Source organism: Macrobrachium rosenbergii, chromosome 56, assembly GCF_040412425.1.
Source record: "Macrobrachium rosenbergii isolate ZJJX-2024 chromosome 56, ASM4041242v1, whole genome shotgun sequence".
Classification (NCBI taxonomy): Eukaryota; Metazoa; Arthropoda; class Malacostraca; order Decapoda; family Palaemonidae; genus Macrobrachium; species Macrobrachium rosenbergii.
The window spans coordinates 153,556-170,905 of record NC_089796.1 but is presented as its reverse complement, the minus strand read 5'-3'; the positions used below and the strand labels follow the sequence as shown (position 1 = coordinate 170,905).

Here is a 17,350-nt window from a genome sequence, read left to right as displayed (position 1 = left end):
TTTTGTGTATCGTTCCATTTAGTACGAAGCCCTGTAGGCCGGTGGGGGGAGGGCAGTTAGTGCCTTCAGTGCACCTCACATGGTGCATTATAGGCACTGTTTAGGGTTCTTTGAGGTGTCCCTTCGGTCCCTAACTGCTTCAACCTCTTTCATTCCTTTTAATCTCCCCCCGTTCATATTGTCTCTCAGCTGCGAGTTTTTCGCAATGTTATATTACCTTTCAAACCTTTTCAGTCACATTTTCCCTCTCAGCGCTGAGTGACCTCATAGGTCCCAGCGCTTGGCCTTTGGTCCAAGTTCTGTATTCCATTTCATTTCATACAAACACTTGACGCAGTCTTTTAGCTCTCCAAAACTGAGCTTCGAAACTGTCAGTACCAGGGTGAATCGTTTTCACCTTCTCGCCTCGAGTGGTGCACTGTAGGCAGTAAAAGTTCTTTGCAGCGTCCCTTCGGCCCCTAGCCTGCATCCACCTATTACGCTTTTACTTCTTGCTATCCAACCTCTCTAACTGTTACTTCACAGTGCAGTTGTGAGGATTTCTCCCAGTTCTACCGTTAGAACCTTCTACTTCAACTCCTGTATTATCTGATTCTTCGTAATTTTCAAAGTATGTTTTGATCTCTGAGGCCATGGGGCTACTAGCTAGCTACCTCATCCCAAAAATCTCCACCTACAAGACCTGACAGAAGTTTTTCAGTGGCTTGGCAGAGAGATAGAGAGAGAGAGAGAGAGAAATTTTTCAGTGACTTGGCAGAGAGATAAAGAGAGAGAAGTTTTTCAGTGGCTTGGCAGAGAGATAGAGAGAGAAGTTTTTCAGTGGCTTGGCAGAGAGAGATAGAGAGAGAGAGAGAGAAGTTTTCAGAGAGAGATTTTTTCAGTGGCTTGGCAGAGAGAGAGAGAGAAGAGAGATAGAAGTTTTCAGTGGCTTGGCAGAGAAGAGAGAAGTTTTCAGTGGCTTGGCAGAGAGATAGAGAGAGCGAGAAGTTTTTCAGTGGCTTGGCAGAGAGATAGAGAGAGAGAAGTTTTTCAGTGGCTTGGCAGAGAGATAGAGAGAGAGAAGTTTTTCAGTGGCTTGGCAGAGATAGAGAGAGAGGTTTTTCAGTGGCTTGGCAGAGAGATAGAGAGATAGAAGTTTTTCAGTGGCTTGGCAGAGATAGAGAGAGAGAGAGAAGTTTTCAGTGGCTTGGCAGAGAGATAGAGAGAGAAGTTTTTCAGTGGCTTGGCAGAGATAGAGAGAGAGAAGTTTTCAGTGGCTTGGCAGAGATAGAGAGAGAGAGAGGCTTGGCAGAGAGATTTTTTTCAGTGGCTTGAGATACAGCAGTGGCTTGGCAGAGAGATAGAGAGAGGGAGAAGTATTTCAGTGGCTTGGCAGAGAGACAGAGAGAGTGAACAGAAGAACCTTTAGTAATTAATGTCTACGAGTTTGTTTGCGTGCGCTACGCTGCGCTGGAACCCGCAGCTGCCCATCATGTCTCCCCTACTCTCTACCCGTAGGGGGATAGGATAGTGCCATCAGTGCATCTCATAGGGTGCACTGTTGGCATTGCTCAAGGTTCTTTGCAGCGTCCCTTCGGTCCCTAGCTGCAACCCCTTGCATTCATTTTACTGTACCTCCATTTATATTATCTTTCGTCCATCTTGTTATCCACCCTCCCCTAACAATTTTTTCATAGTGCAGCCGCGAGGTTTTCCTCCAGTTACACCTTGCAGAGCTACTTACTCTCAGTTTCCTTTCCAGCGCTGAGTGACCTCATAGGTCCCAGTGATTGGCCTTTGGCCTAAACTCTATATTCCATTCCATTCCTACCCACTCGATCCCCTACCTACCCTGCCCCCCACCCGGGGAGGACAAACAAAGATCCGCCCGGATTTTATTGTTATAGATAATGTTAGAGACCTGGAATTTCGCTGTACACTTTTCAGTTCACTTGGGTCTGTACGCAACAGTTTGCACTCTGTAAAGAAGCCATGGAAACAAAGTATGAGGTATTGATAATGATCATAAAAAACTACAATATATTTATAAGCTCAGTCATTGGTTTTGTCTGCTTGATAAGTCACCGTTAACCAAATTCTCATGTAGTCAGGAAGCCAAAAGTGGTTTGAATTGCCCTACCAGAAAGCAAAAAAATGGTTTGAATTGACCTTCCAGAAAGCCAAAAAAGTGTTTGAATTACCAGAAAGCAAAAAGTGGGTAGAAGTAAACCACCAGAAAGCCAAAACTTGTTTAAATTGAACTTCCAGAAAGCCAAAAAACTTTTTGAATTGAACTTCCAGAAAGCCAAAAACGGTTTGAAGTGAACTACCAGAAAGCCAAAAAAGGTTTTGAAGTGAACTACCAGAAAGCAAAAAGTGGGTATAACTAAACTACCAGAAAGCCAAAAAAGGGTTTGAAGTGAACTACCAGAAAGCCAAAAAAGGGTTTGAATTAACTTCCAGAAAGTCAAAAAGGGTTTGAATTGAACTAACCAGAAAGCTAAAAAGGGTTTGAATTACCAGAAAGCAAAAGTTGGTTTGAATTAAACCACCAGAAAGCCAAAACTTGTTTAAATTGAACTTCCAGAAAGCCAAAAAAGTGGTTTGAATTGAACTACCAGAAAGCCAAAAACGGTTTGAATCAAACTACCAGAAAGTCAAAAAGGGTTTGAATTGAACTACCAGATAACAAAAAGTGGGTATAACTAAACTACCAGAAAGCCAAAACTTATTTAGATTGAACTTCCAGAAAGCCAAAAATGGTTTGAATTGAACTACCAGAAAGCCAAAAGGGTTTGAAGTGAACTACCAGAAGGCCAAAAAGTGGTTTAAAAACTAAACTACCAGATAGCAAGAAAACAGTTGGTCTGAATTGAACTACCAGGAAGCCAAAACGTTAACCACGGCATGGGTTTGAAGTCAATTGTACCAGAAAGCCAAACAAGTGGCTTAAACTAAACTACCAGATAGCAAAAATTGGTTTTTGAATCGAGGGTGGGTACCAGGAAGCCAAAAGCCTCAGGGTTTGCATTGCACTTCGAAAGCCAAACAAAGTTTGAATTGAACTGCCAGAAAACCAAAAAATCCAGGTTTTGATCATTGCACTTCCGTCAGAAAGCCAAAAATCGGGTTTGAATTGAACTACCAGAAACCCAAAAGTGGTTTGAACTGAACTCTTAGAACCAAAAGCATTTTGAATTCCATTAAAACAAGAAAAAAACCTGCGCCGAATCTGTCATTTGGAGCTCAATCGAACCGTTTTACTCTCATCGAAGTATAATCATTAGCCAAGAGCTGGTGAAACAGCTCTGTCTTTCCTGTGGTCTCATGGTATAATGTCCCCCGTATGAGCCGGGGAGGCCCATGAAACATTAACCACTGCATGATGGTGGCCACTGTGGCGTCCCTATATTGTGCCAGACCGCACGATTATGACTAACTTTAACCTTAAATCAAATAAAAACCACTGAGGCTTTGAGCTGCAATTTGGTATATTTGATGATTGGAGGGGGATGATCAACGTACCAATTTGCAGCCCTCTAGAGCCTCAGTAGTGTTTAAGATCTGAGGGTCGGAGAGAAAAAAGTGCGGACAGGAAGAACAAGACGAATTTGTTTCTGGCACAACAGTTTTCTTTACAGAAAACAAAAATCCAGGAACCTATTACTACCAAAGCGTTCTTTCTGTCCTGTGCATAAATCATGGTATGTCGTGAATGTCCCCCTGTTAATAAAGGCGGGGGTCTGGGTGGGGGTAAGATACTGTCATTGCACCTCAGACAATTATTTCATAGGCGCACTGTTTGAGGTTTTCCTCCCATCCTTTCAACCCCCTTTTTCTCAATTTCCTTCTCAGCGCTGAATGACCTCATACATCCCAGTGCTTGGCCTTTGGCCTAAATTCTATATTCTATTCTGTTCTGTCGTGAGGGCCGTGATAGCGTTTTGGGAGAATGTTTGTGAAAAGTTCAAACTGTTGAATAAGTTTGTGGACGTCCCTGATTTTGGCTGTGTGAGGTCTGTAGGCCCTCAGTTTCAAATGAACTTCCGTTCCTTTGCCGTCCCAAGTGTCAGGTCAGGTTGGGTTTAATCTCTCTCTCTCTCTCTCTCTCTCTCTCTCTCTCTCTCTCTCTCTTTGTGTGCTTTGTGAAAATGTTAACCTAGACTTGTGAAAGGGTTGTTTGTTTTGGGTAGAATATTCTCATATCTATCATGTAATATATATATATATATATATATATATATATATATATATATATATATATATATATATATATATATATATAATTATATATATGTGTGTGTGTGTGAGAGAGAGAGAGAGAGAGAGAAAAAGAAGAGAAGAGAGAGAGAGTTATCATGCACCCTCTCAAACAAGCTATGAGCAAGCCTATTCTGGGGTATGTTGACTCCTTGAAAAAAGCAGAACACCAAGATAAGGCAACGAAAATTCAGAAAATCAGTAAGAAATAATTAGATTCTTTCTTTTCAAGTTTTTCATTGACTGTAAAGTAACTGGAATATTTAATTAGATTTTGGGGGTTGCAAAGTTAGAAATCCCTAACCTGTGGTAACATCATGACCAAAAATGATGTTCATATGTTGTAGGTATGTTTATTTCTAGTGTTTTTATATGTGAATTATTATTATTATTATTATTATTATTATTATTATTATTATTATTGAGAATTAAAAGCCATTGTAGTGTTAAAAATATTTATGTACAAAGTTAAAAACTGTGGCTTTAATTCTCGATATTATAGCCTCGTTACGGGGTTGTCCTTTTATTTTATTATTATTATTATTATTATTATTATTATTATTATTATTATTATTATTATTATTATTATTATTATTATTATTATTGTACCTTCATTCATATTATCGTTCTTCCATCATACTTCCCACCCTCTCCTAATAACTGATTCACAGTGCAACTGCTTTGAGGTTTTCCTCCTGTCACACCTTTTAAACCTTTTACTGTCAATTTCCGTTTCAGCGCTAAATGACCTCATAGGTCCCAGCACTTGGCCTTTGGCCTCAATTCTATCTTCTGTTCCGTAAGGAAGGAGAATGTAAGCAGAGGTAAAGTAAAAGAAACGAAAGGGGTTCCAGCTAGGGGCTGTAGGGACATTGCAAAGAACCTAATGGAATGCCTACAATGAGCTGCGTGAAGCGCACTGATGGCATAACCCCCTTTCCCCTCCCCTACCCCCTACAGGTACGTGACTGCATTTAACAACAATCTTACTGATTACGAGGCACTGGTTACCTTTATAAAAAGAGCTGGAGATAAGTTTGCATGCATGGAAAAAATCTTATCTGGTAAGCGATTAGTTGATCCTGAGAGACTCCCCTTTCATTTCATGTTTCTCCAATATCCAGTTAAATTGATCCTGAAAGACTCTTTTCATTTCATGTTTCTCCAATACCCAGTTAAATTGATCCCGAAAGACTCTTTTCATTTCAAGTTTCTCAATATCCAGTTAAATTGATCCTGAAAGACTTTTCATTTCATGTTTCTCAATACCCAGTTAAATTGATCCTGAAAGACTTTTCATTTCATGTTTCTCCAATACCCAGTTAAATTGATCCTGAAAGACTCTTTTTCATTTCATGTTTCTCCAATATCCAGTTAAAATGATCCTGAAAGACTCTTTTCATTTCATGTTTCTCAATATCCAGTTAAATTGATCCTGAAAGACTCTCTTCATTTCATGTTTCTCCAATATCCAGTTAAATTGATCCTGAAAGACTCCTTTCATTTCATGTTTCTCCAATATCCAGTTAAATTGATCCTGAAAGACTCCTTTCATTTCATGTTTCTCAATATCCAGTTAAATTGATCCTGATAGACTATTTTCATTTCATGTTTCTCCAATACCCAGTTAAATTGATCCTGAAAGACTCTTTTAATTTCATGTTTCTCCAATATCCAGTTAAATTGATCCTGAAAAACTTTTCATTTCATGTTTCTCCAATATCCAGTTAAATTGATCCTGAAAGACTCTTTTCATTTCATGTTTCTCCAATATCCAGTTAAATTGATCCTGAAAGACTTTTCATTTCATGTTTCTCCAATATCCAGTTAAATTGATCCTGAAAGACTTTTCATTTCATGTTTCTCCAATATCCAGTTAAATTGATCCTGAAAGACTTTTCATTTCATGTTTCTCCAATATCCAGTTAAATTGATCCTGAAAGACTCTTTTCATTTCATGTTTCTCCAATATCCAGTTAAATTGATCCTGAAAGACTCCTTTCATTTCATGTTTCTCCAATATCCAGTTAAATTGATCCTGAAAGACTCCTTTCATTTCATGTTTCTCCAATATCCAGTTAAATTGATCCCGAAAGACTTTTCATTTCATGTTTCTCCAATACCCAGTTAAATTGATCCTGAAAGACTTTTCATTTCATGTTTCTCCAATATCCAGTTAAATTGATCCTGAAAGACTCTTTTCATTTCATGTTTCTCCAATATCCAGTTAAATTGATCCTGAAAGACTTTTCATTTCATGTTTCTCAATATCCAGTTAAATTGATCCCGAAAGACTTTTCATTTCATGTATCTCAATATCCAGTTAAATTGATCCCGAAAGACTTTTTATTTCATGTTTCTCCAATACCCAGTTAAATTGATCCCGAAAGACTTTTCATTTCATGTTTCTCCAATATCCAGTTAAATTGATCCTGAAAGACTTTTCATTTCATGTATCTCCAATATCCAGTTAAATTGATCCTGAAAGACTTTTCATTTCATGTTTCTCAATATCCAGTTAAATTGATCCTGAAAGACTCCTTTCATTTCATGTTTCTCATTTCATGTTTCCTATTTCATGTTTCTCCAATATCCAGTTAAATTGATCCTGAAAGACTTTTCATTTCATGCTTCTCCAATATCCAGTTAAATTAATCCAGAGAAACTCCTTTCATTTCATGTTTCTCCAATATCCAGTTAAATTGATCCTGGATCCTGAAAGACTTTTCATTTCATGTATCTCCAATATCCAGTTAAATTGATCCTGGATCCTGAAAGACTCTTTTCATTTCATGTATCTCCAATATCCAGGTAAATTGATCCTGGATCCTAGAAAGACTCTTTTCATTTCATGTTTCTCCAATATCCAGTTAAATTGATCCTGGATCCTGAAAGACTCTTTTCATTTCATGTTTCTCCAATATCCAGTTAAATTGATCCTGGATCCTGAAAGACACTTTTCATTTCAAGTTTCTCCAATATCCAGTTCATATAAGAATGGAACAGAGTAGAACTCCCGTTGGAGTGCAGTGCCGTCAGTGCACCTTGCGGGGTGCACTGTAGGCATTACTAAAGGCTCTTTGCAGAGGACCTTCTTCCTTTTACTGTACTTCCATTCATATTCTCTTTCTTCCCTCTTGCAACTGCGAGGTTTTCCTCCTGTTACACCTCTAGAACCTTTTCTATTGTCAATTTCCCTCTCAGTGTTGAATGACCTCGAACAATTGCTAGGAGAGGGTTGAGGGAAGAAAGAGAATACGAACGGAGGTGCAGTAAAAGAAATGAACGAGGCTGCAGCTAGTGGCCTAAGGAAGAGACGCTGCAAAGAACCTTCAATAACGCCTACAGTGCACCGTATGAAGTACACTGACAACGCTACCGAAACATTCTGAAACAGAGACGTGGAATCTTTTTGGCTGTGCTTTTGTGAGCCATTTAATCCTATCAGTTGTTTTCTTATCAATTTTATAATCAGCGACTCTCGATGGGACCGTCTCTTTTTTTTTAAAGATAAATTTACCAAGAATCTTAGAAGTTATCGCTGTGCTTTAGATTACACAAGTTAAACGAGTAAAAAATGCGCCGAAGTTTCTTCGGCGCAGTCGAATTTCCTGTACAGCGTATAATGCCAAGAACACCGAAAGTCTTTTGGTGGTCCCGATATTGCTGCATGAGCCGCGGCCCATGAAACTCTCAGCCACTGTCCGGTGGTGGCCTGTCCTACAGCGTTGCCAGACGCACGATCGTGGCTAACTTTAACCTTAAATAAAATAATAACTACCGAGGCTAGAGGGCTGCAATTTGGTATGCTTGGTGATTGGAGGGTGGATGATCAACATACCAATTTGCAGCCCTCTAGCCTCGGTGGTTTTTAAGATCTGAGGGCGGACAGACAAAAGCCATCTCAGCAGTGCTCATTTACAGGAAACAAAACACAGCTCAGCAAGACAGCGAAATATTCACAATTCCAGTAGTTTTACTTCCCGTCACAGATTTCTGCTCTGTACGAGAACAAACCAAGGTTTTGGCTGTGCTTTCAAACTTTGCTTGTATTTTAATCGTTTGCTTACATTTTTATCTGCTGATTTATTAAGTTGTTGGTTTATTTACTCTTTTCTTTTATCACTGATTTCTTTCTGTATTTCCTGTTACCTTCTGTTGCTTCTTTCAGATGTACCTTGCAATATTCTTTAGAAGCTTGAATTTCGAGTCAGTGGCCCCTTTGGTGGGCTTGTTCTGTATGAATAGGGATCAACTTCTGAATAATAATAATAATAATAATAATAATAATAATAATAATAATAATAATAATAATAAAAATAATAATAATAATAATAATAATAATAATAATAATAATAATAATAATAATAATAATAATAATAATATTGATAATGTTTGGAAGCTTGAATTTCAAGTCAATGTCACCTGTGGTGTGTTTATGCCATATGAATAGGTGTTTATCTTTTGAATAATAATAATAATAATAATAATAATAATAATAATAATAACGTAATAATAATAATTCTTTGGAAGCTTGGGGTGTGCTTGTTCCAGTATGAACAGGGTTCATCTTCTGAATAATAATAATAATTCTTTGGAAGCTTGTGGGGTGCTTGTTCCAATATGAATAGGTGTTTATCTTTTGAATAATAATAATAATAATAATAATAATAATAATGCAAATTCTTTGGAAGCTTGTGGTGTGCTTGTTCCAATATGAATAGGTGTTTATCTTTTGAATAATAATAATAATAATAATAATAATAATAATAATAATAATAATAATAATAATAATAATAATAATAATAATAATAATAAACAACTCAACCCAAATGAAATGTGAGATGGATTAGTAAAAGATCTGGCTTAGCAGCTGAGCAGACCCACTAATCTGTGTACATAACAAAGTGCCAAGGATAATGTCCCCCCAATGACGGGTTGATGGAATTAGTAAAGAACGTAGGAATTTAATCAGCGAGTAGGAAAACAACGATGACTGACCCTGCTATCTTATCATCTTCAGCCGCCATGACGTGGTCCCGTGTTATGCCGGGTTAGGAGAGAGAGAAAGAGAGAGAGAGTGAGATTGTATCCCGGAAGGCGAGATTTTTTTATATTTTCTGATTTGAATGAGAGAGAGGGGGAGATTGTATCTCACAAGACGTGATTTTTTATATTTTCAGATTTCAATGAGAGAGAGAGAGAGAGAGAGAGATTGTATCCCAGAAGACGAGATTTTTTATATTTTCTGATTTCAGTGAGAGAGAGAGATTGTATCCCAGAATACGAGAATTTTTATATTTTCTGATTTCAATGAGAGAGAGAGAGAGAGAGATTGTATCCCAGAAGACGAGAATTTTTATACTTTCTGATTTCAGTGAGAGTGAGAGAGATTGTATCCCAGAATACGAGAATTTTTATATTTTCTGATTTCAATGAGAGAGAGAGAGAGATTGTATCCCAGAAGACGAGAATTTTTATACTTTCTGATTTCAGTGAGAGAGAGAGAGAGAGAGAGAGAGAGAGAGAGAGAGAGAGAGAGAGAGATTGTATCCCGGAAGGCGAGATTTTTTATATTTTCTGATTTGAATGAGAGAGAGGGGGAGATTGTATCCCACAAGACGTGATTTTTTTATATTTTCAGATTTCAATGAGAGAGAGATTGTATCCCAGAAGACGAGATTTTTATATTTTCTGATTTCAGTGAGAGAGAGAGAGATTGTATCCCATAATACGAGAATTTTTATATTTTCTGATTTCAATGGGAGAGAGAGATATTGTATCCCAGAATACGAGAATTTTTATATTTTCTGATTTCAATGGGAGAGAGAGATATTGTATCCCAGAATACGAGAATTTTTATATTTTCTGATTTCAATGAGAGCGAGAGAGATTGTATCCCAGAAGACGAGAATTTTTATACTTTCTGATTTCAGAGAGAGAGAGAGAGAGAGAGAGAGAGAGAGAGAGAGAGAGATTGTATCCCAGGAAACGAGAATTTTTATATTTTCTGATCTGAATGAGAGAGAGAGAGAGATCACTTACCAGCAAATGAAAAAGACATTAACGAATTAATAGATGAATAGAAAAAAAACGAAATAAATTATATTCAGTGACAAGAAACAAATTCCTAGGAGTTAAAAACACAACTCAGTAAACCAGAGAATGTGGGTCTAAGGTTTTGGGAAATTTCCACCATTGTGTATTCATTACTTATCAATAACCACTGCCGAGAGATGTGTTAATATTCGTTTCCGTGGCTTCCAAAGATTTCTGTGTTGCCGGTGTAAAAGCGTTATTCATTATGTAGTTTCGTTGGCCAATGTGTATGTGCGTATGTTATGTACACACATTCTTGATGTACTTTATTTTCCCATTCGATCTTGGCATTTCCTGTGTCAGGGAACAATAATGCAACATGGATAAAGCGCCGAAATTGGTCTCTTTATCACTCTTTGCCTTGACGCTTATCGCTGCGAGCTTGTAACTCTTAAGGTTTCTTGAGTGGTACCTGTTGTTGATGTTCTCCACACACACACACACACACACACACGATATATATATATATATATATATATATATATATATATATATATATATATATATATTTGTATGTGTGTGTTGTGTGTGAATTTCAGTAGATATATATATATATATATATATATATATATATATATATATATATATATATATATATATATATATATATATATATATATATATATATATATAATACATATATGCACACACTATATATATTTATGTTTTTATGTATGTATATATATATATAATATATATATACATACATATATGTATAGATATCAGATACTATTACAGTGCACTTACAATTACATGCACTCATGTGTATAATGTATTTTCAGAGATATGCTTTATTTACTTAATGTTATGCACATTATCATTTATTCTGATGTTATTTAATGTATATCATTAGCTATGTTACGCATCGTGGCAACAATGTAATTACATGCGGCAACACTGCTATTGTTTCCCGCCATTTATATGATGCATAGTTAGTTACTGTCCTGTGGTCACTCTGTCGTGATGTATGGATCTTCCTCCAGCCTCACGCCGCTGTATATCTGTCAATATACGGGATTTTAAAGAACCTACAGTATTATGTCATCACCCTTCGTTCCATCCATTACATGGACGTATGTGGTAGGGCACCAACCCACAATATATATATATGACTTTTTTTTATCACATCACCATGATTCATATTCAGACGACGAACTTATTATCAACTAAAAAATTCCCCTTCGGTAACATATATGAAAATATATTATTTCTGAGGTAGAGCGAATTGGATATTAAAGGACGTTTGTAGCTTACTGATTACATATATATATATATATATATATATATATATATATATATATATATATATATATATATATATATATGAATGTCTTTTCCTGTAATACTACAGTGTAATATGAATATAAGAAGGCCCATATATGGTTTCAACGTTTAAATAGTGTTTTATGGGCCTTCTTATATTTATTCATATATATATATATATATATATATATATATATATATATATATATATATATATATATATATATATATATATATATATATACACACATATATTTATAATAAGCGTATAATGCACTGTAGAAATATATGCACTGTAGAATGTATGTATGTATATATATATATATATATATATATATATATATATATATATATATATATATATTAAATAAACTGTCACTTGCACAAGTGTTCTGTGCGTGAATACAATTAATAATAGGACCTCATTCGAACAGGATAGTATCTAGCGGATATTTTTATTTTGAAAATGGTACAAGATTTCACTGGCTTTTTAAATGAGATCCTGTTATATATATATATATATATATATATATATATATATATATATATATATATATATATATATATATATGTGTGTGTGTGTGTGTGTGTGTTCTTGTATGTGTAGAAAGAGTGACAGAAAATGGAACAGCCATTTGAACCAAAGGACGCTTGAAATATTTCACAATTTCAAAAGCTGCAAGTTTCACTTTCTTGTGCAAACTGAACCACAATTCAGGGATATTGGTCAGCATTTTTTCCGTCCTGGAGTATCAAGTGATATTTAGGTTAAACATGATTATTCATCTCCCTGGTATTGAAAGGCAAAAGGACTGAAATGAGACTGTGGTGAAGTTCCGTTGTGTATTGCAATCCCCGTAGGAAGCGACAAGCTTCTCCCATGAAATGGGATTGTTCACTTACAGTGTTGTCACTAAGAGCATGGCATGACATAGAAGATGGGGGCCTATATCATTGTTTGATTGCGCCATTGTTCGCCACACGTTTTCCTTGCTGAGCTGAGTGTATTTATCATAAGAACAACTGCACACAATTAGTTTGTTTATATCTTCGAAACAGTATCACAAAACCCAGAGGCCGAAAAGTCTGAGACGATTAAGCTACAGATGCACTCTGGGAATGATCACATCCCCCACCTCTCTGCTATCTAAGGCTTCTGGCGTGTGCACGTGCTCTTCACCGCCGCTCAGTTGGACCCTGGGGATTGGCGAAACAAATCAGAAGTCCGAGCACTCGGTCTCGGAAACGTAGGCGCTGCTGTGACGTCTCCCAACGCCTGGTGTGGTGATGCTCCTGCGGATAGAGGCGCTTCCGAATGGGACTTCGTGCTCGTCTCTCCGAAAGCCTGCGTTGTCGTAGCCATCAGGTCCCGATTCCGGGTGGTCGTTGGCGTTCTGGGAGAGAGGGGAAGATTAAGGAAGAGAGACAGGGATTAGGAACTCACTTCAGCTTGGGCTCTATAAGTTAGGAGGATTGTAACACATTATTCTCTTACGAAGAAGTGGATTACCAACACATATTCGCTTACGTTTTGGGATCAGGGAGGCACAGAGAGGATTATGTTTGTTTGGGATCAGGGATGCATGGATAGGATTATGTTTGTTTGTGATTAGGGAGGCATGGAGAGGATTATGTTTGTTTGGGATCAGGGATGCATGGAGAGGATTATGTTTGTTTGGGATCAGGGATGCATGGAGAGGATTATGTTTGTTTGGGATTAGGGAGGCACAGAGAGGATTATGTTTGTTTGGGATCAGGGATGCATGGAGAGGATTACGTTTGTTTGTGATTAGGGAGGCATGGAGAGGATGATGTTTGTTTGGGATCAGGGAGGCATGGAGAGGATGATGTTTGTTTGGGATCATGAAGGCTTAGAGAGGATTATGTTTGTTTGGGATCATGGAGGCTTAGAGAGGATTATGTTTGTGTGGGATCAGGGAGGTATGGGGAGGATTATGTTTGTTTTGGATCAGGGAGGCATGGAGAGGATTATGTTTGTTTGTGATCAGGGAGGTGTGGAGAGGATTATGTTTGTTTGGGATCAGGGAGGTATGGGGAGGATTATGTTTGTTTTGGATCAGGAAGGCATGGAGAGAATTATGTTTGTTTGTGATCAGGGAGGTGTGGAGAGGATTATGTTTGTTTGGGATCAGGGAAGTATGGGGAGGATTATGTTTGTTTAGGATCAGGAAGGCATGGAGAGGGCTATGTTTGTTTGGGCTGGATGGAAAGTTTCAGTTCACACTGTTTCTCAGGCTTGTTTCTTTCTAGTTTCTTTCCAGCCTTTCTTAAGCCTGTTTCTTTCTAGTTTCATTTTTGTTTCTAAAACCTGTTTCTTTTCACTCTGTCTCAGGTTTGTTTCAAGTCAATGGCCCCTGTTTCATATGAGCAGGGTTCGTTCTCTGAGTAATAATAATAATAATAATAATAATAATAATAATAATAATAATAATAATAATAATAATAATAATAATAATAATAATGGAAAATAAAGTTTGCAGTTAAGGCCACAAAAATCAAATTCCGTTATATATATTATCTGAAAAAACACTGAAGATTCAACTCGGAGATAGTCTGGGTACAAATTCCTTCTTTTTTACTCTTTTTTTTTATGATTTTTGCCTCAATTCTTCATATCCTTAATTCTTATCTTTGAAGTCTTAGGAGAGATTGAACGCATCATCATATATAATGTTGAGTTCATATTCAAGTGTGTCAGATGTATTTTGAGGTATTCTTGTCTTTTCATAAGGCCAGTATTGTTAGTCAGATTCTAAGGTTTGTTTCCAGAGGTCCCGTTTTCAATTGCTGGAGATGCCTCGCACCATTCAGTAATGACTATAGTCTCTGAATCAATTCCACACTGCAATCCAAAGGCACACATTATCTTGATCTCCTCTATCGTTCCTGGGCTAGCACTCTGCTGGGCCCGCGTTTGATTCTCCGGCCGGCCAATGAAGAATTAGAGGAATTTGTTTCTGGTGATAGAAATTCATTTCTCGGTATAATGTGGTTCGGATTCCACAATAAACTGTAGGTCCCGTTGCTAGGTAACCAATTGGTTCTTAGCCATGTAAAATCTAATCCTTCAGGCCAGCCCTAGGAGAGCTGTTAATCAGCTCAGTGGTCTGGTTAAACTAAGATATGCTTAACTTTTTTTCAGGGCTGAGAGTAAGAGCAAGAGCTCGTGCCATTATAAATCAACCTTAACCTAAACACAAAAAAATAACAACCTCTTCTCACCGGTGAGGTTGTAAAGAGCTCCTACCTCAGTCGATGGCTGCGCCCCGGTTCATCTCGTCCTTCTCGTTTTGGCTGCAAAAAAGACGCCTGCTATGATCAGGACAGCCAACAGGAGTCCTCCTAGGGTGCCGAAGGTAGCTTTGAAGATAATCGACCTCTCTTCCTGGGCCTCAATCTCCTGGATGACGACGTCCACAGCTCTGCTTGCGTTGTTTATCTCCTGTTAAGAAAAGGAGTCTTTGTTGGAGGCTAGTCTTCACTTGGGTCTTCCCCCAAAAAATGTCAGTTGGGCACAAAGGTGATTGTTTGGTGATATGTCTAGCTGGATTGCAGAAAAAACTAGTAAAAACTGCGCTGAAGTTTCTTCGGCGCAGTCAAGTTTTCTGTACAGCGTATAATGCCGTATGAAAGTCTCAGCCTTGGCCCATGAAACTCTCAGCTGCAGCCCATGAAACTTTCAGCCATGGCCCGGTGGTGGCCAGTGTTGTTGGCACCTACAGTATAGCGGTGCCAGGCTCACGATCATGGCTAACTTTAACCTTAAATAAAATAAAAACTACTGAGGAGGCTAGAGGGCCGCAATTTGGTATGTTTGATGATTGGAGGGTGGATGATCACCATACCAATTTGGAGCCCTCTAGCCTCAGTAGTTTTCAAGATCTTATGGCGGATGGACAGACAAATAGCCATCTCATTAGTTTTCTTTTACAGAAAACTGAAAAGCAGAATGAATGGAGACTGCTGAATGGAATGGCAAGCCTGCTGAGCATTTCTGACCTAACCTAACCAACTAAACCTTTCAATACGTACCAAATGAGGACCAGTGAAGGGTAAAATTTATGTTGTGAAATAGCAACCCTGCAGAGCACTTAACCTTACTGTAGGTGACTCGATCATAATTTAACGGATCATAATTGAACGGAAGTGTGTTTGAAAGTCCCTGGTACACTGATGAAAGAATGAAGCTTCAAAAACCATCAGATGCTGTAGTGAACCAGTGAGTGTATGAAATCATCTGGCAGTGTATAATGACTTAATGTTTAAAAGATATCTGACACAGTAATGGATGAGTCTCTGGAAGTCATCTGACATTGTAATGGATGAGTCTGAAAGTCACCTGACACTAATGGATGAGTCTCTGAAAGTCACCTGACACTAATGGATGAATCCCTGAAAGTCATGTGACACTGCAATAGATGAATCTGAAAGTCATTTGACACTAATGTATGAGTCTCTGAAAGTCTTGTGACACTGCTGTGGACGAGTCTGAAAGTCACCTGACTCTGTGATGGATGAGTCTCTGAAAGTCATTTGACACTGAGTGAATAAGTCTGAAAGTTACCTGACACTGTAATGGATGAAGCTCTGACAGTCACTTGACACTGCAGTGGATGAGTCTGAAAGTCATCTGACACTGCATTGGATGAGTCTGAGGGTCATTTGGCTGCAGTGGATGAGTCTCAAAATCATCTGACACCATAATGGATGAGTCTGGGAAAGTCATCTGTCACTGCAGTGGATGAGTCTGAGAGTCATTTGACTGCAGTGGATGAGTCTCAAAGTCATCTGACACCGTAATGGATGAGTCTGGGAAAGTCATTTGACCTCGCAACAGATGAGTTGGAAAGTTATCAGACACTGAGTGGATGAATTTCTGAGAGTCATCTGACTGACACTGCAGTGGATGAATTGGGAAGTCTACGCCACTGTAATGGATGGGTCTGAAAGTCATCTGACAATGACTGCAGTGGATGAGTCTCTGAAAGTTACCCATCACTGAAGTAAATGAATGAATGACTGAAACACATCTAACACTATAGCGAATGAGTGCCTGAAACCCTTTGGGCCCTATGGTGAATCCATAACCCGTGACTTTGGTTGCTAATGAAGTGAGAAAGTAAGTTAAAAATTAGTTATACTCACACCAATCAAGTTTCCAAAAGCCGCGTTCGTCAAATCCTTGTTAACGTGTTGGGTCATGAATGTCTCATCCTTCACAGCATCGTCTATTGTAGAGTTGAGATCCTGACTGAGCTGTATCAAGTCATTGAGCTGGGTCTCTCCCCAGCCGTCTGCATTGTCTTCCAGTTCTTTCAAAGCCTCTTGAATCTTGCTGAGTATCTCTTGCAGTTTTTGGCATTCCGCAATTGAGGTGTTGCAGGCTTGCGAATAGTCCATTTGAACCAGCTGATTCATGAGTTTTGGACTCGAGAGCAGTTCATTGCTCTGATAGGCTTTTTGTAAAACAGTGGACAAATGAGTTTCTATTTCCTTCCTGGCAAAAGGTGCTAAAACTTTTCCAGAGCGTCCAAGAATGATTGTAATGAGGCTTTGATGTCATCCAATGTTTTCTTTGTCTTTTCTAGTATCTCTTTTCCTGCAGAAAGAACAGCTGTCATTTGTTTGACCAGAATAGTAAAGCTGTTTAATTCTGTTGGAGATTGTACCCCAAAATAGTTTTAATACTGTTAATATAAAACTCATTACAGATTAATCATTATCTAAA

General features: G+C 37.9%; 1 long non-coding RNA gene across 1 annotated transcript; it reads right to left on the bottom strand.

Annotated features, from left to right (window-relative positions):
* Positions 1 to 12,430: 12,430 nt before the first annotated feature.
* LOC136836709 (uncharacterized) lies at positions 12,431 to 17,147 on the bottom strand. Its single transcript, XR_010852453.1, has 3 exons — positions 16,768 to 17,147; positions 14,870 to 15,064; positions 12,431 to 12,995 (listed from the first exon to the last, which is right to left on the bottom strand). It is a non-coding gene; the product is annotated as an uncharacterized lncRNA (long non-coding RNA).
* Between the last annotated feature and the right edge of the window lie 203 nt (positions 17,148 to 17,350).